Raw genomic sequence first — 24,961 nt, forward strand, 5'->3', positions numbered from 1 at the left:
GCCTGGGTTACACCAGGAGAGAACAGTAGTATATGTGCCTGGGTTACACCAGGAGAGAACAGTAGTATATGTGCCTGGGTTACACCAGGAGAGAACAGTAGTGTATGTACCTGGGTTACACCAGGAGAGAACAGTAGTGTATGTGCCTGGGTTACACCAGGAGAGACCAGTAGTATATGTGCCTGGGTTACACCAGGAGAGAACAGCAGTATATATGTGCCTGGGTTACACCAGGAGAGAACAGTAGTGTATGTGCCTGAGTTACACCAGGAGAGAACAGTAGTATATGTGCCTGGGTTACACCAGGAGAGAACAGTAGTATATGTGAATGGGTTACACCAGGAGAGAACAGTAGTATATGTGCCTGGGTTACACCAGGAGAGAACAGTAGTATATGTGCCTGGGTTACACCAGGAGAGAACAGTACTATATGCGCCTGGGTTACACCAGGAGAGAACAGTAGTATATGCGCCTGGGTTACACCAGGAGAGAGCAGTAGTATATGTGCCTGGGTTACACCAGGAGAGAACAGTAGTATATGTGCCTGGGTTACACCAGGAGAGAACAGTAGTATATGTGCCTGGGTTACACCAGGAGAGAACAGTAGTATATGTGCCTGGGTTACACCAGGAGAGAACAGTAGTATATGTGCCTGGGTTACACCAGGAGAGAACAGTAGTATATGTGCCTGGGTTACACCAGGAGAGAACAGTACTATATGTGCCTGGGTTACACCAGGAGAGAACAGTAGTATATGTGCCTGGGTTACACCAGGAGAGAACAGTAGTATATGTGCCTGGGTTACACCAGGAGAGAACAGTAGTATATGTACCTGGGTTACACCAGGAGAGAACAGTAGTGTATGTACCTGGGTTACACCAGGAGAGAACAGTAGTATATGTGCCTGGGTTACACCAGGAGAGAACAGTAGTGTATGTACCTGGGTTACACCAGGAGAGAACAGTAGTGTATGTGCCTGGGTTACACCAGGAGAGAACAGTAGTGTATGTGCCTGGGTTACACCAGGAGAGAACAGTAGTATATGCGCCTGGGTTACACCAGGAGAGAACAGTAGTATATGCGCCTGGGTTACACCAGGAGAGAACATGTAGTATATGTGCCTGGGTTACACCGGGAGAGAACAGTAGTATGTGTGCCTGGGTTACACCAGGAGAGAACAGTAGTGTATGTGCCTGGGTTACACCAGGAGAGAACAGTAGTATATGTGCCTGGGTTACACCAGGAGCTGAACAGTAATATATGTGCCTGGGTTACACCAGGAGAGAACAGTAGTATATGTGTCTGGGTTACACCAGGAGAGAACAGTAGTATATGTGTCTGGGTTACACCAGGAGAGAACAGTAGTATATGTGTCTGGGTTACACCAGGAGAGAACAGTAATGTATGTGCCTGGGTTACACCAGGAGAGAACAGTAGTATGTGTGCCTGGGTTACACCAGGAGAGAACAGTAATATATGAGCCTGGGTTACACCAGGAGAGAACAGTAATATATGTGCCTGGGTTACACCAGGAGAGAACAGTAGTATATGTGCCTGGGTTACACCAGGAGAGAACAGTAGTATATGTGCCTGGGTTACACCAGGAGAGAGCAGTAGTATATGTGCCTGGGTTACACTAGCAGAGAACAGTAGTGTATGTGCCTGGGTTACACCAGGAGAGAACAGTAGTATATGTGCCTGGGTTACACCAGGAGAGAACAGTAGTGTATGTGCCTGGGTTACACCAGGAGAGAACAGTAGTGTATGTGCCTGGGTTACACCAGGAGAGAACAGTAGTATATGTGCCTGGGTTACACCAGGAGAGAACAGTAGTATATGTGCCTGGGTTACACCAGGAGAGAACAGTAGTGTATGTGCCTGGGTTACACCGGGAGAGAACAGTAGTATATGTGCCTGGGTTACACCAGGAGAGAACAGTAGTATATGTGCCTGGGTTACACCAGGAGAGAACAGTAATATATGTGTCTGGGTTACACCAGGAGAGAACAGTAATATATGTGTCTGGGTTACACCAGGAGAGAACAGTAGTATATGTGTCTGGGTTACACCAGGAGAGAACAGTAGTGTATGTGCCTGGGTTACACCAGGAGAGAACAGTAGTATATGTGCCTGGGTTACACCAGGAGAGAACAGTAGTATATGTGCCTGGGTTACACCAGGAGAGAACAGTAATATATGTGCCTGGGTTACACCAGGAGAGAACAGTAGTATATGTGCCTGGGTTACACCAGGAGAGAACAGTAGTATATGTGCCTGGGTTACACCAGGAGAGAACAGTAATATATGTGCCTGGGTTACACCAGGAGAGAACAGTAGTATATGTGCCTGGGTTACACCAGGAGAGAACAGTAGTATATGTGTCTGGGTTACACCAGGAGAGAACAGTAGTATATGTGTCTGGGTTACACCAGGAGAGAACAGTAGTATATGTGCCTGGGTTACACCAGGAGAGAACAGTAGTATATGTGCCTGGGTTACACCAGGAGAGAACAGTAGTATATGTGTCTGGGTTACACCAGGAGAGAACAGTAGTATATGTGCCTGGGTTACACCAGGAGAGAACAGTAGTATATGTGCCTGGGTTACACCAGGAGAGAACAGTAGTATATGTGCCTGGGTTACACCAGGAGAGAACAGTAGTATATGTGTCTGGGTTACACCAGGAGAGAACAGTAGTACATGTGCCTGGGTTACACTAGCAGAGAACAGTAGTACATGTGTCTGGGTTACACCAGGAGAGAACAGTAGTACATGTGCCTGGGTTACACCAGGAGAGAACAGTAGTGTATGTGCCTGGGTTACACCAGGAGAGAACAGTAGTATATGTGCCTGGGTTACACCAGGAGAGAACAGTAGTATATGTGTCTGGGTTACACCAGGAGAGAACAGTAGTATATGTGCCTGGGATACACCAGGAGAGAACAGTAGTATATGTGCCTGGGTTACACCAGGAGAGAACAGTAATATATGTGTCTGGGTTACACCAGGAGAGAACAGTAATATATGTGCCTGGGTTACACCAGGAGAGAACAGTAGTATATGTGTCTGGGTTACACCAGGAGAGAACAGTAGTATATGTGTCTGGGTTACACCAGGAGAGAACAGTAGTATATGTGCCTGGGTTACACCAGGAGAGAACAGTAGTATATGTGTCTGGGTTACACCAGGAGAGAACAGTAGTATGTGTGCCTGGGTTACACCAGGAGAGAACAGTAGTATATGTGTCTGGGTTACACCAGGAGAGAACAGTAGTATATGTGTCTGGGTTACACCAGGAGAGAACAGTAGTATATGTGCCTGGGTTACACCAGGAGAGAACAGTAGTGTATGTGCCTGGGTTACACCAGGAGAGAACAGTAGTATATGTGCCTGGGTTACACCAGGAGAGAACAGTAGTATATGTGTCTGGGTTACACCAGGAGAGAACAGTAGTGTATGTGCCTGGGATACACCAGGAGAGAACAGTAGTATATGCGCCTGGGTTACACCAGGAGAGAACAGTAGTATATGTGCCTGGGTTACACCAGGAGAGAACAGTAGTATATGTGCCTGGGATACACCAGGAGAGAACAGTAGTATATGTGCCTGGGTTACACCAGGAGAGAACAGTAGTATATGTGCCTGGGTTACACCAGGAGAGAACAGTAGTATATGTGTCTGGGTTACACCAGGAGAGAACAGTAGTATATGTGCCTGGGTTACACCAGGAGAGAACAGTAGTATATGTGCCTGGGTTACACCAGGAGAGAACAGTAGTATATGTGCCTGGGATACACCAGGAGAGAACAGTAGTATATGTGCCTGGGTTACACCAGGAGAGAACAGTAGTATATGTGCCTGGGTTACACCAGGAGAGAACAGTAGTATATGTACCTGGGTTACACCAGGAGAGAACAGTAGTATGTGCCTGGGTTACACCAGGAGAGAACAGCAGTATATGTGTCTGGGTTACACCAGGACAGAACTGTAGTAGATGTGACTATGTACTATGCTGCATGGTAATGACCCAGCACTGTGAGATGTTAGTATGGTCGTATTTCCCATTACACGGCTTTGTACTATGCTGCAGTTCCCTGGCTCTCTCTAGAGTAGATGAAGGATTATTTTGAACTTCATGACTTTTCTGATCTCTGCTGAGAGAATCAGAGTCGCTCACGTCCCCGAGGACTCAGTCTGCAGGTGGCTGTACACGGATAGAGAACATGTCTAGCATGTGTACGAGCTGGTGACTGGGAACAGCACAGATCAGAGACCCGATCAGCCGCTTACTAGAAAGGGGAGCTCAGAGCGCAGATTGTAGCTGGAAGCAGCAGCTGACAGGGATATAGATATATATATATATATCAATCAAATGTCCTGACTGACTCACTGATACCCCTTCACACTGCATTCCAGGGTCGCACCCGGGATTTTGTACATGAGACCCCTTTCAGACTGGTTGCCCGACCTGTGAGATCATCTCCAAGCGCTGTCTCCTCCTATGCTGTGAATGGGTCACATCAGCCCGGGTTACCCGGTTACACTGCACCATGAGCCGGGTTAAACCAGTGTTCAAACCTGCTCATTGCCCATGTTGGGAATGTGGGGAAGGGGAAGCAATGGAACTGTACTACGTTATGGCTGCTGCAAGCAGATTTACTTCCACCAGCAGAGAAACTGAAAATACTACTGTGACTATATTTTCAATCAGCGGGATCCTAGCGACCCTGAAACCCCACCTGTTTGAGTAGTTCTCCAAAAGCCTTGCTTCCTGCAGGGGAGTAAATAGGTATAACATGGCCCCAAAGCAAAACTGTGTAAGGACCCCTATGTACCACCAATGGTAAAAATGTATACAACATATGTTACGTTGATAAGGAAGATGGGCCCCTCAGCTCTGGGCCCCATAGCAGCTGCTCCCCTTACACCTATGGTAGTTACACCCATGTGACAAGGAAGATGGGCCCCTCAGCTCTGGGCCCCATAGCAGCTGCCCCCTTACACCTATGGTAGTTACACCCATGTGACAAGGAAGATGGGCCCCTCAGCTCTGGGCCCTATAGCAGCTGCACCCCTTACACCTATGATAGTTACACCCATGTGACAAGGAAGATGGCCCCTCAGCTCTGGGCCCCAATGCAGCTGCTCCCCTTACACCTATGGTAGTTACACCCATGTGACAAGAAAGATGGGCCCCTCAGCTCTGAGCCCTATAGCAGCTGCACCCCTTACTCCTATGGTAGTTACACCCATGTGACAAGGAAGATGGGCCCTCAGCTCTGGGCCCTATAGCAGCTGCACCTCTTACACCTATGGTAGTTACACACGTGACAAGGAAGATGGGCCCTCAGCTCTGGGCCCTATAGCAGCTTCACCCCTTACACCTATGGTAGTTACACCCATGTGACAAGGAAGATGGCCCCTCAGCTCTGGGCCCTATAGCAGCTGCCCCCTTACACCTATGGTAGTTACACCCATGTGGCAAGGAAGATGGGCCCCTCAGCTCTGGGCCCAATAGCAGCTGTACCTCTTACACCTATGGTAGTTACACCCATGTGACAAGGAAGATATGCCCCTCAGCTCTGGGCCCCATAGCAGCTGCCCCCTTACACCTATGGTAGTTACACCCATGTGACAAGGAAGATGGGCCCCTCAGCTCTGGGCCCTATAGCAGCTGCACCCCTTACACCTATGATAGTTACACCCATGTGACAAGGAAGATGGGCCCCTCAGCTCTGGGCCCCAAAGCAGCTTCTCCCTTTACACCTTTGGTAGTTACACCCATGTGACAAGGAAGATGGGCCCCTCAGCTCTGAGCCCTATAGCAGCTGCACCCCTTACACCTATGGTAGTTACACCCATGTGACAAGGAAGATGGGCCCCTCAGCTCTGGGCCCTATAGCAGCTGCACCCCTTACAGCTATGGAAGTTACACCCATGTGAAGGAAGATGGGCCCCTCAGCTCTGGGCCCTATAGCAGCTGCCCCCCTTACACCTATGGTAGTTACACCCATGTGACAAGGAAGATGGCCCCCTCAGCTCTGGGCCCTATAGCAGTTGCACCCCTTACACCTATGGTATTTACACCCATGTGACAAGGAAGATGGGCCCCTCAGCTCCGGGCCCTATAGCAGCTGCACCCGTTACACCTATGGTAGTTAGACCCATGTGACACGGAAGATGGCCCCTCAGCTCTGGGCCCTATAGCAGCTGCACCCCTTACACCTATGGTAGTTACACCCATGTGACAAGGAAGATGGCCCCTCAGCTCTGGGCCCTATAGCAGCTGCACCCCTTACACCTTTGATAGTTACACCCATGTGACAAGGAAGATGGCCCCTCAGCTCTAGGCCCTATAGCAGCTGCACCCCTTACACCTATGGTAGTTACACCCATGTGACAAGGAAGATTGGCCCCTCAGCTCTGGGCCCTATAGCAGCTGCACCCCTTACACCTATGGTAGTTACACCCATGTGACAAGGAAGATGGACCCCTCAGCTCTGAGCCCTATAGCAGCTGCCCCCTTACACCTATGGTAGTTACACCCATGTGACAAGGAAGATGGGCCCTCAGCTCTGGGCCCCAAAGCAGCTGCTCCCCTTACACCTATGGTAGTTACACCCATGTGACACGGAAGATAGCCCCTCAGCTCTGGGCCCTATAGCAGCTGCACCCCTTACACCTATGGTAGTTACACCCATGTGACAAGGAAGATGGCCCCTCAGCTCTGGGCCCTATAGCAGCTGCACCCCTTACACCTATGATATTTACACCCATGTGACAAGGAAGATGGCCCCTCAGCTCTGGGGCCTATAGCAGCTGCACCCCTTACACCTATGGTAGTTACACCCATGTGACAAGGAAGATGGGCCCCTCAGCTCTGGGCCCCAAAGCAGCTGCTCCCCTTACACCTATGGTAGTTACACCCATGTGACAAGGACGATGGGCCCCTCAGCTCTGAGCCCTATAGCAGCTGCACCCCTTACACCTATGATAGTTACACCCATCTGACAAGGAAGATGGCCCCTCAGCTCTGGGCTCTATAGCAGCTGCCCCCCTTACACCTATGGTAGTTACACCCATGTGACAAGGAAGATGGGCCCCTCAGCTCTGGGCCCTATAGCAGCTGCACCCCTTACACCTAAGGTAGTTACACCCATGTGACATGGAAGATGGGCCCCTCAGCTCTGGGCCCTATAGCAGCTGCACCCCTTACACCTATGGTAGTTACACCCATGTGACAAGAAAGATGGGCCCTCAGCTCTGGGCCCTATAGCAGCTGCACCTCTTACACCTATGGTAGTTACACACGTGACAAGGAAGATGGGCCCTCAGCTCTGGGCCCTATAGCAGCTGCACCCCTTACACCTATGGTAGTTACACCCATGAGACAAGGAAGATGGCCCCTCAGCTCTGGGCCCTATAGCAACTGCCCCCTTACACCTATGGTAGTTATACCCATGTGACAAGGAAGATGGGCCCCCTCAGCTCTGTGCCCTATAGCAGCTGCACCCCTTACACCTATGGTAGTTACACCCATGTGACAAGGAAGATGGCCCCCTCAGCTCTGGGCCCTATAGCAGCTGCCCCCTTACACCTATGGTAGTTACACCCATGTGACAAGGAAGATGGCCCCTCAGCTCTGGGCCCTATAACAGCTGCACCCCTTACACCTATGGTAGTTACACCCATGTGACAAGGAAGTTGGCCCCTCAGCTCTGGGCCCTATAGCAGCTGCCCCCTTACACCTATGGTAGTTATACCCATGTGACAAGGAAGATGGCCCCCTCAGCTCTGGGCCCTATAGCAGCTGCACCCCTTACACCTATGGTAGTTACACCCATGTGACAAGGAAGATGGCCCCCTCAGCTCTGGGCCCTATAGCAGCTGTCCCCTTACACCTATGGTAGTTATACCCATGTGACAAGGAAGATGGACGCCCCTCAGCTCTGGGCCCTATTGCAGCTGCACCCCTTACACCTATGGTAGTTACACCCATGTGACAAGGAAGATGGGCCCCTCAGCTCTGGGCCCTATAGCAGCTGCACCCCTTACACTTATGGTAGTTACACCCATGTGACAAGGAAGATGGGCCCCTCAGCTCTGGGCCCTATAGCAGCTGTACCTCTTACACCTATGGTAGTTACACCCATGTGACAAGGAAGATATGCCCCTCAGCTCTGGGCCCCATAGCAGCTGCCCCCTTACACCTATGGTAGTTACACCCATGTGACAAGGAAGATGGGCCCCTCAGCTCTGGGCCCTATTGCAGCTGCACCCCTTACACCTATGATAGTTACACCCATGTGACAAGGAAGATGGGCCCCTCAGCTCTGGGCCCCAAAGCAGCTTCTCCCTTTACACCTTTGGTAGTTACACCCATGTGACAAGGAAGATGGGCCCCTCAGCTCTGAGCCCTATAGCAGCTGAACCCCTTACACCTATGGTAGTTACACCCATGTGACAAGGAAGATGGGCCCCTCAGCTCTGGGCCCTATAGCAGCTGCACCCCTTACAGCTATGGTAGTTACACCCATGTGAAGGAAGATGGGCCCCTCAGCTCTGGGCCCTATAGCAGCTGCCCCCCTTACACCTATGGTAGTTACACCCATGTGACAAGGAAGATGGCCCCCTCAGCTCTGGGCCCTATAGCAGCTGCACCCCTTACACCTATGGTAGTTACACCCATGTGACAAGGAAGATGGGCCCCTCAGCTCCGGGCCCTATAGCAGCTGCACCCGTTACACCTATGGTAGTTACACCCATGTGACACGGAAGATGGCCCCTCAGCTCTGGGCCCTATAGCAGCTGCACCCCTTACACCTATGGTAGTTACACCCATGTGACAAGGAAGATGGCCCCTCAGCTCTGGGCCCTATAGCAGCTGCACCCCTTACACCTATGGTAGTTACACCCATGTGACAAGGAAGATGGGCCCCTCAGCTCTGGGCCCCAAAGCAGCTGCTCCCATTACACCTATGGTAGTTACACCCATGTGACAAGGAAGATGGGCCCCTCAGCTCTGAGCCCTATAGCAGCTGCACCCCTTACACCAATGATAGTTACACCCATGTGACAAGGAAGATGGCCCCTCAGCTCTGGGCCCTATAGCGGCTGCCCCCCTTACACCTATGGTAGTTACACCCATGTGACAAGGAAGATGGCTCCCTCAGCTCGGGGCCCTATAGCAGCTGCACCCCTTACACCTATGGTAGTTACTCCCATGTGACAAGGAAGATGGGCCCCTCAGCTCTGGGCCCTATAGCAGCTGCACCCCTTACACCTATGGTAGTTACACCCATGTGACAAGAAAGATGGGCCCTCAGCTCTGGGCCCTATAGCAGCTGCACCTCTTACACCTATGGTAGTTATACCCATGTGACAAGGAAGATGGGCCCCCTCAGCTCTGTGCCCTATAGCAGCTGCACCCCTTACACCTATGGTAGTTATACCCATGTGACAAGGAAGATGGCCCCCTCAGCTCTTGGCCCTATAGCAGCTGCCCCCTTACACCTATGGTAGTTACACCCATGTGACAAGGAAGATGGCCCCTCAGCTCTGGGCCCTATAACAGCTGCACCCCTTACACCTATGGTAGTTACACCCATGTGACAAGGAAGATGGCCCCTCAGCTCTGGGCCCTATAGCAGCTGCCCCCTTACACCTATGGTAGTTATACCCATGTGACAAGGAAGATGGACGCCCCTCAGCTCTGGGCCCTATTGCAGCTGCACCCCTTACACCTATGGTAGTTACACCCATGTGACAAGGAAGATGGGCCCCTCAGCTCTGGCCCCTATAGCAGCTGCACCCCTTACACTTATGGTAGTTACACCCATGTGACAAGGAAGATGGGCCCCTCAGCTCTGGGCCCTATAGCAGCTGTACCTCTTACACCTATGGTAGTTACACCCATGTGACAAGGAAGATATGCCCCTCACCTCTGGGCCCCATAGCAGCTGCCCCCTTACACCTATGGTAGTTACACCCATGTGACAAGGAAGATGGGCCCCTCAGCTCTGGGCCCTATTGCAGCTGCACCCCTTACACCTATGATAGTTACACCCATGTGACAAGGAAGATGGGCCCCTCAGCTCTGGGCCCCAAAGCAGCTTCTCCCTTTACACCTTTGGTAGTTACACCCATGTGACAAGGAAGATGGGCCCCTCAGCTCTGAGCCCTATAGCAGCTGAACCCCTTACACCTATGGTAGTTACACCCATGTGACAAGGAAGATGGGCCCCTCAGCTCTGGGCCCTATAGCAGCTGCACCCCTTACAGCTATGGTAGTTACACCCATGTGAAGGAAGATGGGCCCCTCAGCTCTGGGCCCTATAGCAGCTGCCCCCCTTACACCTATGGTAGTTACACCCATGTGACAAGGAAGATGGCCCCCTCAGCTCTGGGCCCTATAGCAGCTGCACCCCTTACACCTATGGTAGTTACACCCATGTGACAAGGAAGATGGGCCCCTCAGCTCCGGGCCCTATAGCAGCTGCACCCGTTACACCTATGGTAGTTACACCCATGTGACACGGAAGATGGCCCCTCAGCTCTGGGCCCTATAGCAGCTGCACCCCTTACACCTATGGTAGTTACACCCATGTGACAAGGAAGATGGCCCCTCAGCTCTGGGCCCTATAGCAGCTGCACCCCTTACACCTATGGTAGTTACACCCATGTGACAAGGAAGATGGGCCCCTCAGCTCTGGGCCCCAAAGCAGCTGCTCCCTTTACACCTATGGTAGTTACACCCATGTGACAAGGAAGATGGGCCCCTCAGCTCTGAGCCCTATAGCAGCTGCACCCCTTACACCAATGATAGTTACACCCATGTGACAAGGAAGATGGCCCCTCAGCTCTGGGCCCTATAGCGGCTGCCCCCCTTACACCTATGGTAGTTACACCCATATGACAAGGAAGATGGCTCCCTCAGCTCGGGGCCCTATAGCAGCTGCACCCCTTACACCTATGGTAGTTACTCCCATGTGACAAGGAAGATGGGCCCCTCAGCTCTGGGCCCTATAGCAGCTGCACCCCTTACACCTATGGTAGTTACACCCATGTGACAAGAAAGATGGGCCCTCAGCTCTGGGCCCTATAGCAGCTGCACCTCTTACACCTATGGTAGTTATACCCAGGTGACAAGGAAGATGGGCCCCCTCAGCTCTGTGCCCTATAGCAGCTGCACCCCTTACACCTATGGTAGTTATACCCATGTGACAAGGAAGATGGCCCCCTCAGCTCTTGGCCCTATAGCAGCTGCCCCCTTACACCTATGGTAGTTACACCCATGTGACAAGGAAGATGGCCCCTCAGCTCTGGGCCCTATAACAGCTGCACCCCTTACACCTATGGTAGTTACACCCATGTGACAAGGAAGATGGCCCCTCAGCTCTGGGCCCTATAGCAGCTGCCCCCTTACACCTATGGTAGTTATACCCATGTGACAAGGAAGATGGCCCCCTCAGCTCTGGGCCCTATAGCAGCTGCACCCCTTACACCTATGGTAGTTACACCCATGTGACAAGGAAGATGGCCCCCTCAGCTCTGGGCCCTATAGCAGCTGTCCCCTTACACCTATGGTAGTTATACCCATGTGACAAGGAAGATGGACGCCCCTCAGCTCTGGGCCCTATTGCAGCTGCACCCCTTACACCTATGGTAGTTACACCCATGTGACAAGGAAGATGGGCCCCTCAGCTCTGGGCCCGATAGCAGCTGCACCCCTTACACCTATGGTAGTTACACCCATGTGACAAGGAAGATGGGCCCCTCAGTTCTGGGCCCTATAGCAGCTGTACCTCTTACACCTATGGTAGTTACACCCATGTGACAAGGAAGATATGCCCCTCAGCTCTGGGCCCCATAGCAGCTGCCCCTTTACACCTATGGTAGTTACACCCATGTGACAAGGAAGATGGGCCCCTCAGCTCTGGGCCCTATTGCAGCTGCACCCCTTACACCTATGATAGTTACACCCATGTGACAAGGAAGATGGGCCCCTCAGCTCTGGGCCCCAAAGCAGCTTCTCCCTTTACACCTTTGGTAGTTACACCCATGTGACAAGGAAGATGGGCCCCTCAGCTCTGAGCCCTATAGCAGCTGAACCCCTTACACCTATGGTAGTTACACCCATGTGACAAGGAAGATGGGCTCCTCAGCTCTGGGCCCTATAGCAGCTGCACCCCTTACAGCTATGGTAGTTACACCCATGTGAAGGAAGATGGGCCCCTCAGCTCTGGGCCCTATAGCAGCTGCCCCCCTTACACCTATGGTAGTTACACCCATGTAACAAGGAAGATGGCCCCCTCAGCTCTGGGCCCTATAGCAGCTGCACCCCTTACACCAATGGTAGTTACACCCATGTGACAAGGAAGATGGGCCCCTCAGCTCCGGGCCCTATAGCAGCTGCACCCGTTACACCTATGGTAGTTACACCCATGTGACAGGGAAGATGGCCCCTCAGCTCTGGGCCCTATAGCAGCTGCACCCCTTACACCTATGGTAGTTACACCCATGTGACAAGGAAGATGGCCCCTCAGCTCTGGGCCCTATAGCAGCTGCACCCCTTACACCTATGGTAGTTACACCCATGTGACAAGGAAGATGGGCCCCTCAGCTCTGGGCCCCAAAGCAGCTGCTCCCTTTACACCTATGGTAGTTACACCCATGTGACAAGGAAGATGGGCCCCTCAGCTCTGAGCCCTATAGCAGCTGCACCCCTTACACCAATGATAGTTACACCCATGTGACAAGGAAGATGGCCCCTCAGCTCTGGGCCCTATAGCGGCTGCCCCCCTTACACCTATGGTAGTTACACCCATGTGACAAGGAAGATGGCTCCCTCAGCTCTGGGCCCTATAGCAGCTGCACCCCTTACACCTATGGTAGTTACTCCCATGTGACAAGGAAGATGGGCCCCTCAGCTCTGGGTCCTATAGCAGCTGCACCCCTTACACCTATGGTAGTTACACCCATGTGACAAGAAAGATGGGCCCTCAGCTCTGGGCCCTATAGCAGCTGCACCTCTTACACCTATGGTAGTTATACCCATGTGACAAGGAAGATGGCCCCCTCAGCTCTGGGCCCTATAGCAGCTGTCCCCTTACACCTATGGTAGTTATACCCATGTGACAAGGAAGATGGACGCCCCTCAGCTCTGGGCCCTATTGCAGCTGCACCCCTTACACCTATGGTAGTTACACCCATGTGACAAGGAAGATGGGCCCCTCAGCTCTGGGCCCTATAGCAGCTGCACCCCTTACACTTATGGTAGTTACACCCATGTGACAAGGAAGATGGGCCCCTCAGCTCTGGGCCCTATAGCAGCTGTACCTCTTACACCTATGGTAGTTACACCCATGTGACAAGGAAGATATGCCCCTCAGCTCTGGGCCCCATAGCAGCTGCCCCCTTACACCTATGGTAGTTACACCCATGTGACAAGGAAGATGGGCCCCTCAGCTCTGGGCCCTATTGCAGCTGCACCCCTTACACCTATGATAGTTACACCCATGTGACAAGGAAGATGGGCCCCTCAGCTCTGGGCCCCAAAGCAGCTTCTCCCTTTACACCTTTGGTAGTTACACCCATGTGACAAGGAAGATGGGCCCCTCAGCTCTGAGCCCTATAGCAGCTGAACCCCTTACACCTATGGTAGTTACACCCATGTGACAAGGAAGATGGGCCCCTCAGCTCTGGGCCCTATAGCAGCTGCACCCCTTACAGCTATGGTAGTTACACCCATGTGAAGGAAGATGGGCCCCTCAGCTCTGGGCCCTATAGCAGCTGCCCCCCTTACACCTATGGTAGTTACACCCATGTGACAAGGAAGATGGCTCCCTCAGCTCTGGGCCCTATAGCAGCTGCACCCCTTACACCTATGGTAGTTACACCCATGTGACAAGGAAGATGGGCCCCTCAGCTCCGGGCCCTATAGCAGCTGCACCCGTTACACCTATGGTAGTTACACCCATGTGACACGGAAGATGGCCCCTCAGCTCTGGGCCCTATAGCAGCTGCACCCCTTACACCTATGGTAGTTACACCCATGTGACAAGGAAGATGGCCCCTCAGCTCTGGGCCCTATAGCAGCTGCACCCCTTACACCTATGGTAGTTACACCCATGTGACAAGGAAGATGGGCCCCTCAGCTCTGGGCCCCAAAGCAGCTGCTCCCTTTACACCTATGGTAGTTACACCCATGTGACAAGGAAGATGGGCCCCTCAGCTCTGAGCCCTATAGCAGCTGCACCCCTTACACCAATGATAGTTACACCCATGTGACAAGGAAGATGGCCCCTCAGCTCTGGGCCCTATAGCGGCTGCCCCCCTTACACCTATGGTAGTTACACCCATGTGACAAGGAAGATGGCTCCCTCAGCTCGGGGCCCTATAGCAGCTGCACCCCTTACACCTATGGTAGTTACTCCCATGTGACAAGGAAGATGGGCCCCTCAGCTCTGGGCCCTATAGCAGCTGCACCCCTTACACCTATGGTAGTTACACCCATGTGACAAGAAAGATGGGCCCTCAGCTCTGGGCCCTATAGCAGCTGCACCTCTTACACCTATGGTAGTTATACCCATGTGACAAGGAAGATGGGCCCCCTCAGCTCTGTGCCCTATAGCAGCTGCACCTCTTACACCTATGGTAGTTATACCCATGTGACAAGGAAGATGGCCCCCTCAGCTCTTGGCCCTATAGCAGCTGCCCCCTTACACCTATGGTAGTTACACCCATGTGACAAGGAAGATGGCCCCTCAGCTCTGGGCCCTATAACAGCTGCACCCCTTACACCTATGGTAGTTACACCCATGTGACAAGGAAGATGGCCCCTCAGCTCTGGGCCCTATAGCAGCTGCCCCCTTACACCTATGGTAGTTATACCCATGTGACAAGGAAGATGGACGCCCCTCAGCTCTGGGCCCTATTGCAGCTGCACCCCTTACACCTATGGTAGTTACACCCATGTGACAAGGAAGATGGGCCCCTCAGCTCTGGCCCCTATAGCAGCTGCACCCCTTACACTTATGGTAGTTACACCCATGTGACAAGGAAGATGGGCCCCTCAGCTCTGGGCCCTATAGCAGCTGTACCTCTTACACCTATGGTAGTTACACCCATGTGACAAGGAAGATATGCCCCTCAGCTCTGGGCCCCATAGCAGCTGCCCCCTTACACCTATGGTAGTTACACCCATGTGACAAGGAAGATGGGCCCCTCAGCTCTGGGCCCTATTGCAGCTGCACCCCTTACACCTATGATAGTTACACCCATGTGACAAGGAAGATGGGCCCCTCAGCTCTGGGCCCCAAAGCAGCTTCTCCCTTTACACCTTTGGTAGTTACACCCATGTGACAAGGAAGATGGGCCCCTCAGCTCTGAGCCCTATAGCAGCTGAACCCCTTACACCTATGGTAGTTACACCCATGTGACAAGGAAGATGGGCCCCTCAGCTCTGGGCCCTATAGCAGCTGCACCCCTTACAGCTATGGTAGTTACACCCATGTGAAGGAAGATGGGCCCCTCAGCTCTGGGCCCTATAGCAGCTGCCCCCCTTACACCTATGGTAGTTACACCCATGTGACAAGGAAGATGGCCCCCTCAGCTCTGGGCCCTATAGCAGCTGCACCCCTTACACCTATGGTAGTTACACCCATGTGACAAGGAAGATGGGCCCCTCAGCTCCGGGCCCTATAGCAGCTGCACCCGTTACACCTATGGTAGTTACACCCATGTGACACGGAAGATGGCCCCTCAGCTCTGGGCCCTATAGCAGCTGCACCCCTTACACCTATGGTAGTTACACCCATGTGACAAGGAAGATGGCCCCTCAGCTCTGGGCCCTATAGCAGCTGCACCCCTTACACCTATGGTAGTTACACCCATGTGACAAGGAAGATGGGCCCCTCAGCTCTGGGCCCCAAAGCAGCTGCTCCCTTTACACCTATGGTAGTTACACCCATGTGACAAGGAAGATGGGCCCCTCAGCTCTGAGCCCTATAGCAGCTGCACCCCTTACACCAATGATAGTTACACCCATGTGACAAGGAAGATGGCCCCTCAGCTCTGGGCCCTATAGCGGCTGCCCCCCTTACACCTATGGTAGTTACACCCATATGACAAGGAAGATGGCTCCCTCAGCTCGGGGCCCTATAGCAGCTGCACCCCTTACACCTATGGTAGTTACTCCCATGTGACAAGGAAGATGGGCCCCTCAGCTCTGGGCCCTATAGCAGCTGCACCCCTTACACCTATGGTAGTTACACCCATGTGACAAGAAAGATGGGCCCTCAGCTCTGGGCCCTATAGCAGCTGCACTTCTTACACCTATGGTAGTTATACCCATGTGACAAGGAAGATGGGCCCCCTCAGCTCTGTGCCCTATAGCAGCTGCACCCCTTACACCTATGGTAGTTATACCCATGTGACAAGGAAGATGGCCCCCTCAGCTCTTGGCCCTATAGCAGCTGCCCCCTTACACCTATGGTAGTTACACCCATGTGACAAGGAAGATGGCCCCTCAGCTCTGGGCCCTATAACAGCTGCACCCCTTACACCTATGGTAGTTACACCCATGTGACAAGGAAGATGGCCCCTCAGCTCTGGGCCCTATAGCAGCTGCCCCCTTACACCTATGGTAGTTATACCCATGTGACAAGGAAGATGGCCCCCTCAGCTCTGGGCCCTATAGCAGCTGCACCCCTTACACCTATGGTAGTTACACCCATGTGACAAGGAAGATGGCCCCCTCAGCTCTGGGCCCTATAGCAGCTGTCCCCTTACACCTATGGTAGTTATACCCATGTGACAAGGAAGATGGACGCCCCTCAGCTCTGGGCCCTATTGCAGCTGCACCCCTTACACCTATGGTAGTTACACCCATGTGACAAGGAAGATGGGCCCCTCAGCTCTGGGCCCGATAGCAGCTGCACCCCTTACACCTATGGTAGTTACACCCATGTGACAAGGAAGATGGGCCCCTCAGTTCTGGGCCCTATAGCAGCTGTACCTCTTACACCTATGGTAGTTACACCCATGTGACAAGGAAGATATGCCCCTCAGCTCTGGGCCCCATAGCAGCTGCCCCTTTACACCTATGGTAGTTACACCCATGTGACAAGGAAGATGGGCCCCTCAGCTCTGGGCCCTATTGCAGCTGCACCCCTTACACCTATGATAGTTACACCCATGTGACAAGGAAGATGGGCCCCTCAGCTCTGGGCCCCAAAGCAGCTTCTCCCTTTACACCTTTGGTAGTTACACCCATGTGACAAGGAAGATGGGCCCCTCAGCTCTGAGCCCTATAGCAGCTGAACCCCTTACACCTATGGTAGTTACACCCATGTGACAAGGAAGATGGGCTCCTCAGCTCTGGGCCCTATAGCAGCTGCACCCCTTACAGCTATGGTAGTTACACCCATGTGAAGGAAGATGGGCCCCTCAGCTCTGGGCCCTATAGCAGCTGCCCCCCTTACACCTATGGTAGTTACACCCATGTAACAAGGAAGATGGCCCCCTCAGCTCTGGGCCCTATAGCAGCTGCACCCCTTACACCAATGGTAGTTACACCCATGTGACAAGGAAGATGGGCCCCTCAGCTCCGGGCCCTATAGCAGCTGCACCCGTTACACCTACGGTAGTTACACCCATGTGACACGGAAGATGGCCCCTCAGCTCTGGGCCCTATAGCAGCTGCACCCCTTACACCTATGGTAGTTACACCCATGTGACAAGGAAGATGGCCCCTCAGCTCTGGGCCCTATAGCAGCTGCACCCCTTACACCTATGGTAGTTACACCCATGTGACAAGGAAGATGGGCCCCTCAGCTCTGGGCCCCAAAGCAGCTGCTCCCTTTACACCTATGGTAGTTACACCCATGTGACAAGGAAGATGGGCCCCTCAGCTCTGAGCCCTATAGCAGCTGCACCCCTTACACCAATGATAGTTACACCCATGTGACAAGGAAGATGGCCCCTCAGCTCTGGGCCCTATAGCGGCTGCCCCCCTTACACCTATGGTAGTTACACCCATGTGACAAGGAAGATGGCTCCCTCAGCTCTGGGCCCTATAGCAGCTGCACCCCTTACACCTATGGTAGTTACTCCCATGTGACAAGGAAGATGGGCCCCTCAGCTCTGGGTCCTATAGCAGCTGCACCCCTTACACCTATGGTAGTTACACCCATGTGACAAGAAAGATGGGCCCTCAGCTCTGGGCCCTATAGCAGCTGCACCTCTTACACCTATGGTAGTTATACCCATGTGACAAGGAAGATGGGCCCCCTCAGCTCTGTGCCCTATAGCAGCTGCACCCCTTACACCTATGGTAGTTATACCCATGTGACAAGGAAGATGGCCCCCTCAGCTCTGGGCCCTATAGCAGCTGCCCCCTTACACCTATGGTAGTTACACCCATGTGACAAGGAAGATGGCCCCTCAGCTCTGGGCCCTATAACAGCTGCACCCCTTACACCTATGGTAGTTACACCCATGTGACAAGGAAGATGGCCCCTCAGCTCTGGGCCCTATAGCAGCTGCCCCCTTACACCTATGGTAGTTATACCCATGTGACAAGGAAGGTGGCCCCCTCAGCTCTGGGCCCTATAGCAGCTGCACCCCTTACACCTATGGTAGTTACACCCATGTGACAAGGAAGATGGCCCCCTCAGCTCTGGGTCCTATAGCAGCTGTCCCCTTACACCTATGGTAGTTATACCCATGTGACATGGAAGATGGACGCCCCTCAGCTCTGGGCCCTATTGCAGCTGCACCCCTTACACCTATGGTAGTTACACCCATGTGACAAGGAAGATGGGCCCCTCAGCTCTGGGCCCGATAGCAGCTGCACCCCTTACACCTATGGTAGTTACACCCATGTGACAAGGAAGATGGGCCCCTCAGCTCTGGGCCCTATAGCAGCTGTACCTCTTACACCTATGGTAGTTACACCCATGTGACAAGGAAGATATGCCCCTCAGCTCTGGGCCCCATAGCAGCTGCCCCTTTACACCTATGGTAGTTACACCCATGTGACAAGGAAGATGGGCCCCTCAGCTCTGGGCCCTATTGCAGCTGCACCCCTTACACCTATGATAGTTACACCCATGTGACAAGGAAGATGGGCTCCTCAGCTCTGGGCCCTATAGCAGCTGCACCCCTTACAGCTATGGTAGTTACACCCATGTGAAGGAAGATGGGCCCCTCAGCTCTGGGCCCTATAGCAGCTGCCCCCCTTACACCTATGGTAGTTACACCCATGTGACAAGGAAGATGGCCCCCTCAGCTCTGGGCCCTATAGCAGCTGCACCCCTTACACCTATGGTAGTTACACCCATGTGACAAGGAAGATGGGCCCCTCAGCTCCGGGCCCTATAGCAGCTGCACCCGTTACACCTATGGTAGTTACACCCATGTGACACGGAAGATGGCCCCTCAGCTCTGGGCCCTATAGCAGCTGCACCCCTTACACCTATGGTAGTTACACCCATGTGACAAGGAAGATGGCCCCTCAGCTCTGGGCCCTATAGCAGCTGCACCCCTTACACCTATGGTAGTTGCACCCATGTGACAAGGAAGATGGGCCCCTCAGCTCTGGGCCCCATAGCAGCTGCTCCCTTTACACCTATGGTAGTTACACCCATGTGACAAGGAACATGGGCCCCTCAGCTCTGAGCCCTATAGCAGCTGCACCCCTTACACCAATGATAGTTACACCCATGTGACAAGGAAGATGGCCCCTCAGCTCTGGGCCCTATAGCGGCTGCCCCCCTTACACCTATGGTAGTTACACCCATGTGACAAGGAAGATGGGCCCCTCAGCTCTGGGCCCTATAGCAGCTGCACCCCTTACACCTATGGTAGTTACACCCATGTGACAAGGAAGATGGGCCCCTCAGCTCTGGGCCCTATAGCAGCTGCACCCCTTACACCTATGGTAGTTACACCCATGTGACAAGAAAGATGGGCCCTCAGCTCTGGGCCCTATAGCAGCTGCACCTCTTACACCTATGGTAGTTACACACGTGACAAGGAAGATGGGCCGTCAGCTCTGGGCCCTATAGCAGCTGCCCCCTTACACCTATGGTAGTTACACCCATGAGACAAGGAAGATGGCCCCTCAGCTCTGGGCCCTATAGCAGCTGCCCCCTTACACCTATGGTAGTTATACCCATGTGACAAGGAAGATGGGCCCCCTCAGCTCTGTGCCCTATAGCAGCTGCACCCCTTACACCTATGGTAGTTACACCCATGTGACAAGGAAGATGGCCCCCTCAGCTCTGGGCCCTATAGCAGCTGCCCCCTTACACCTATGGTAGTTACACCCATGTGACAAGGAAGATGGCCCCTCAGCTCTGGGCCCTATAACAGCTGCACCCCTTACACCTATGGTAGTTACACCCATGTGACAAGGAAGATGGCCCCCTCAGCTCTAGGCCCTATAGCAGCTGCACCCCTTACACCTATGGTAGTTACACCCATGTGACAAGGAAGATGGCCCCCTCAGTTCTGGGCCCTATAGGAGCTGTCCCCTTACACCTATGGTAGTTATACCCATGTGACAAGGAAGATGGACGCCCCTCAGCTCTGGGCCCTATTGCAGCTGCACCCCTTACACCTATGGTAGTTACACCCATGTGACAAGGAAGATGGCCCCCTCAGCTCTGGGCCCTATAGCAGCTGCACTCCTTACACCTATGGTAGTTACACCCATGTGACAAGGAAGATGGACGCCCCTCAGCTCTGGGCCCTATGGCAGCTGCACCCCTTACACCTATGGTAGTTACACCCATGTGACAAGGAAGATGGCCCCCTCAGCTCTGGGCCCTATAGCAGCTGCACTCCTTACACCTATGGTAGTTACACCCATGTGACAAGGAAGATGGACGCCCCTCAGCTCTGGGCCCTATAGCAGCTGCACCCCTTACACCTATGGTAGTTACACCCATGTGACAAGGAAGATGGCTCCCTCAGCTCTGGGCCCTATAGCAGCTGCACCCCTTACACCTATGGTAGTTACACCCATGTGACAAGGAAGATGGCCCCCTCAGCTCTGGGCCCTATAGCAGCTGCACCCCTTACACCTATGGTAGATACACCCATGTGACAAGGAAGATGGTCCCTCAGCTCTGGGCCCTATAGCAGCTGCACCCCTTACTCCTATGGTAGTTACACCCATGTGACAAGGAAGATGGGCCCCTCAGCTCTGGGCCCTATAGCAGCTGCACCCCTTACACCTATGGTAGTTACACCCATGTGACAAGGAAGATGGCCCCTCAGCTCTGGGCCCTATAGCAGCTGCACCCCTTACACCTATGATAGTTACACCCATGTGACAAGGAAGATGGGCCCCTCAGCTCTGGGCCATATAGCAGCTGCACCCCTTACACCTATGGTAGTTACACCCATGTGACAAGAAAGATGGGCCCTCAGCTCTGGGCCCTATAGCAGCTGCACCTCTTACACCTATGGTAGTTACACCCATGTGACACGGAATATAGCCCCTCAGCTCTGGGCCCTATAGCAGCTGCACCCCTTACACCTATGGTAGTTACACCCATGTGACAAGGAAGATGGCCCCTCAGCTCTGGGCCCTATAGCAGCTGCACCCCTTACACCTATGATAGTTACACCCATGTGACAAGGAAGATGGCCCCTCAGCTCTGGGGCCTATAGCAGCTGCACCCCTTACACCTATGGTAGTTACACCCATGTGGCAAGGAAGATGGGCCCCTCAGCTCTGAGCCCTATAGCAGCTGCACCCCTTACACCTATGGTAGTTACACCCATGTGACAAGGAAGATGGGCCCCTCAGCTCTGGGCCCCAAAGCAGCTGCTCCCCTTACACCTATGGTAGTTACATCCATGTGACAAGGAAGATGGGCCCCTCAGCTCTGAGCCCTATAGCAGCTGCACCCCTTACACCTATGATAGTTACACCCATGTGACAAGGAAGATGGCCCCTCAGCTCTGGGCCCTATAGCAGCTGCCCCCCTTACACCTACGGTAGTTACACCCATGTGACAAGGAAGATTGTCCCCTCAGCTCTGGGCCCTATAGCAGCTGCACCCCTTACACCTATGGTAGTTACACCCATGTGACAAGGAAGATGGGCCCCTCAGCTCTGGGCCCTATAGCAGCTGCACCCCTTACACCTATGGTAGTCACACCCATGTGACAAGAAAGATGGGCCCTCAGTTCTGGGCCCTATAGCAGCTGCACCTCTTACACCTATGGTAGTTACACACGTGACAAGGAAGATGGGCCCTCAGCTCTGGGCCCTATAGCAGCTGCACCCCTTACACCTATGGTAGTTACACCCATGAGACAAGGAAGATGGCCCCTCAGCTCTGGGCCCTATAGCAGCTGCCCCCTTACACCTATGGTAGTTATACCCATGTGACAAGGAAGATGGGCCCCCTCAGCTCTGTGCCCTATAGCAGCTGCACCCCTTACACCTATGGTAGTTACACCCATGTGACAAGGAAGATGGCCCCCTCAGCTCTGGGCCCTATAGCAGCTGCCCCCTTACACCTATGGTAGTTACACCCATGTGACAAGGAAGATGGCCCCTCAGCTCTGGGCCCTATAACAGCTGCACCCCTTACACCTATGGTAGTTACACCCATGTGACAAGGAAGATGGGCCCTCAGCTCTGGGCCCTATAGCAGCTGCCCCCTTACACCTATGGTAGTTATACCCATGTGACAAGGAAGATGGCCCCCTCAGCTCTGGGCCCTATAGCAGCTGCACCCCTTACACCTATGGTAGTTACACCCATGTGACAAGGAAGATGGCCCCCTCAGCTCTGGGCCCTATAGCAGCTGTCCCCTTACACCTATGGTAGTTATACCCATGTGACAAGGAAGATGGACGCCCCTCAGCTCTGGGCCCTATTGCAGCTGCACCCCTTACACCTATGGTAGTTACACCCATGTGACAAGGAAGATGGGCCCCTCAGCTCTGGGCCCTATAGCAGCTGCACCCCTTACACCTATGGTAGTTACACCCATGTGACAAGGAAGATGGCCCCCTCAGCTCTGGGCCCTATAGCAGCTGCACCCCTTACACCTATGGTAGATACACCCATGTGACAAGGAAGATGGTCCCTCAGCTCTGGGCCCTATAGCAGCTGCACCCCTTACACCTATGGTAGTTACACCCATGTGACAAGGAAGATGGGCCCCTCAGCTCTGGGCCCTATAGCAGCTGCACCCCTTACACCTATGGTAGTTACACCCATGTGACAAGGAAGATGGCCCCCTCAGCTCTGGGGCCCTATAGCAGCTGCACCCCTTACACCTATGGTAGTTACACCCATGTGACAAGGAAGATGGCCCCCTCAGCTCTGGGCCGTATAGAAGCTGCACCCCTTACACCTATGGTAGATACACCCATGTGACAAGGAAGATGGCCCCTCAGCTCTGGGCCCTATAGCAGCTGCACCCCTTACACCTATGGTAGTTACACCCATGTGACAAGGAAGATAGCCCCCTCAGCTCTGGGCCCTAGAGCAGCTGCACCCCTTACACCTATGGTAGTTACACCCATGTGACAAGGAAGATGGCCCCCTCAGCTCTGGGCCCTATAGCAGCTGCACCCCCTTACACCTATGGTAGTTACACCCATGTGACAAGGAAGATGGCCCCCTCAGCTCTGGGCCGTATAGCAGCTGCACCCCTTACACCTATGGTAGATACACCCATGTGACAAGGAAGATGGCCCCTCAGCTCTGGGCCCTATAGCAGCTGCACCCCTTACACCTATGGTAGTTACACCCATGCCTTCATGCACTGTGAAGAGCGTTGGAATAATTTATGTTTTGTTAAGTTTTGGGACAGTATTGGGTAGAGTGAGATCTGTCTAGAACTGTGGGGCTGTTTCAGAGGTGGGCGCAGTAGAAAGTTACTGCTGCTACTGTGGTTATGCTGTGTCTAATAGGTGTCCACCGGCCTGTGGTGACAATCCGCCGATGTACTGTACACCCAAAGACGCGCCGTTGATCTGTCATCGGCCGCACCATTGGACATTAGAGCAACTCTATGGTTGTTCATAATTCCACTGATGCCAGTTAAACTGCGTCCTTCTATGCAGTTCCTGACACCGACATACCCGCCGCAGATAGTCACCACCCAGGAACGCCCGTCAGAATTGCGTGGATCTCCAATTCCGATCAGCTGTAATCATTGGAACACATGCGCTAATTCCCTTCGGAATCGGGCTCTTTATGTGGTACTGCGTACTAAGCGCCCCTTACAATAGGGAACTGGAAGCACCAGTCAGTGAGGCTGTCGGTGGTGTTGTCTCAGGGGTCTGCGGATGTGGCAGAAGGACTGAGCGTTATGAAGGGGAGTCCTTGAGATTGTGCCTTCAAGAGAAAAGACCTTCCCATCCTTAGTAATTATGTCGGTGGATGGAGAAGAGTCCACAGACCGCAGACCCCGGCTCTGCCCAGTGCCAGATAGCGCTGTCTACCGTGATGCTCCTGCAGAGGGATGAGGGCCTCATTCACACATGGACGCAGGGCCGATATTTCCGCAGTTGAATCTCGAATCCCTTTGATGCGCACGTGCCAACCAATGTGTGCGATGCAGTTAAAAACTTGCGTACGGAATCGCTAACACTTGGGAAGGGGTTTGTGATTCCTGGGTGGAGACTGGGAAATAAGCTAAAGTGATCACAAAAAGGGGCCGTTTCATGGGCGTGTTATGGGAGCGTCGCAGCCATGTCTGGGAATGGAGCAGCGTTCCAGCCGCGTCCGTGACACTTTGCTAGCAAATCACACATCCAAGGCTTCAGTGTCTAGTTAGATTAGAGAAGAGCAGACCCTAGGCTACCGCAAACGTCGATGGTGAGACCGATGCACGGGCCACACTGTCTGAGAGTGGGTGTCTCACCGCGCATACACTACATCGCACCTTGGGGCACTAAGGGAAGGCTGAGATTAGCATTTGCT

General features: G+C 53.4%; 1 protein-coding gene across 3 annotated transcripts in view; it reads left to right on the plus strand.

The window, feature by feature from the left end:
• ARAP1 (ArfGAP with RhoGAP domain, ankyrin repeat and PH domain 1) overlaps positions 1-24,961 on the plus strand; it is a 256,390-nt gene that overhangs the window by 226,221 nt on the left and 5,208 nt on the right. The gene's annotated exons all lie outside the window — the stretch shown is intronic.

Source organism: Taudactylus pleione, unplaced genomic scaffold (assembly GCF_031769625.1).
Source record: "Taudactylus pleione unplaced genomic scaffold, aTauple2 ptg001243l, whole genome shotgun sequence".
Taxonomy (NCBI): domain Eukaryota; kingdom Metazoa; phylum Chordata; class Amphibia; order Anura; family Myobatrachidae; genus Taudactylus; species Taudactylus pleione.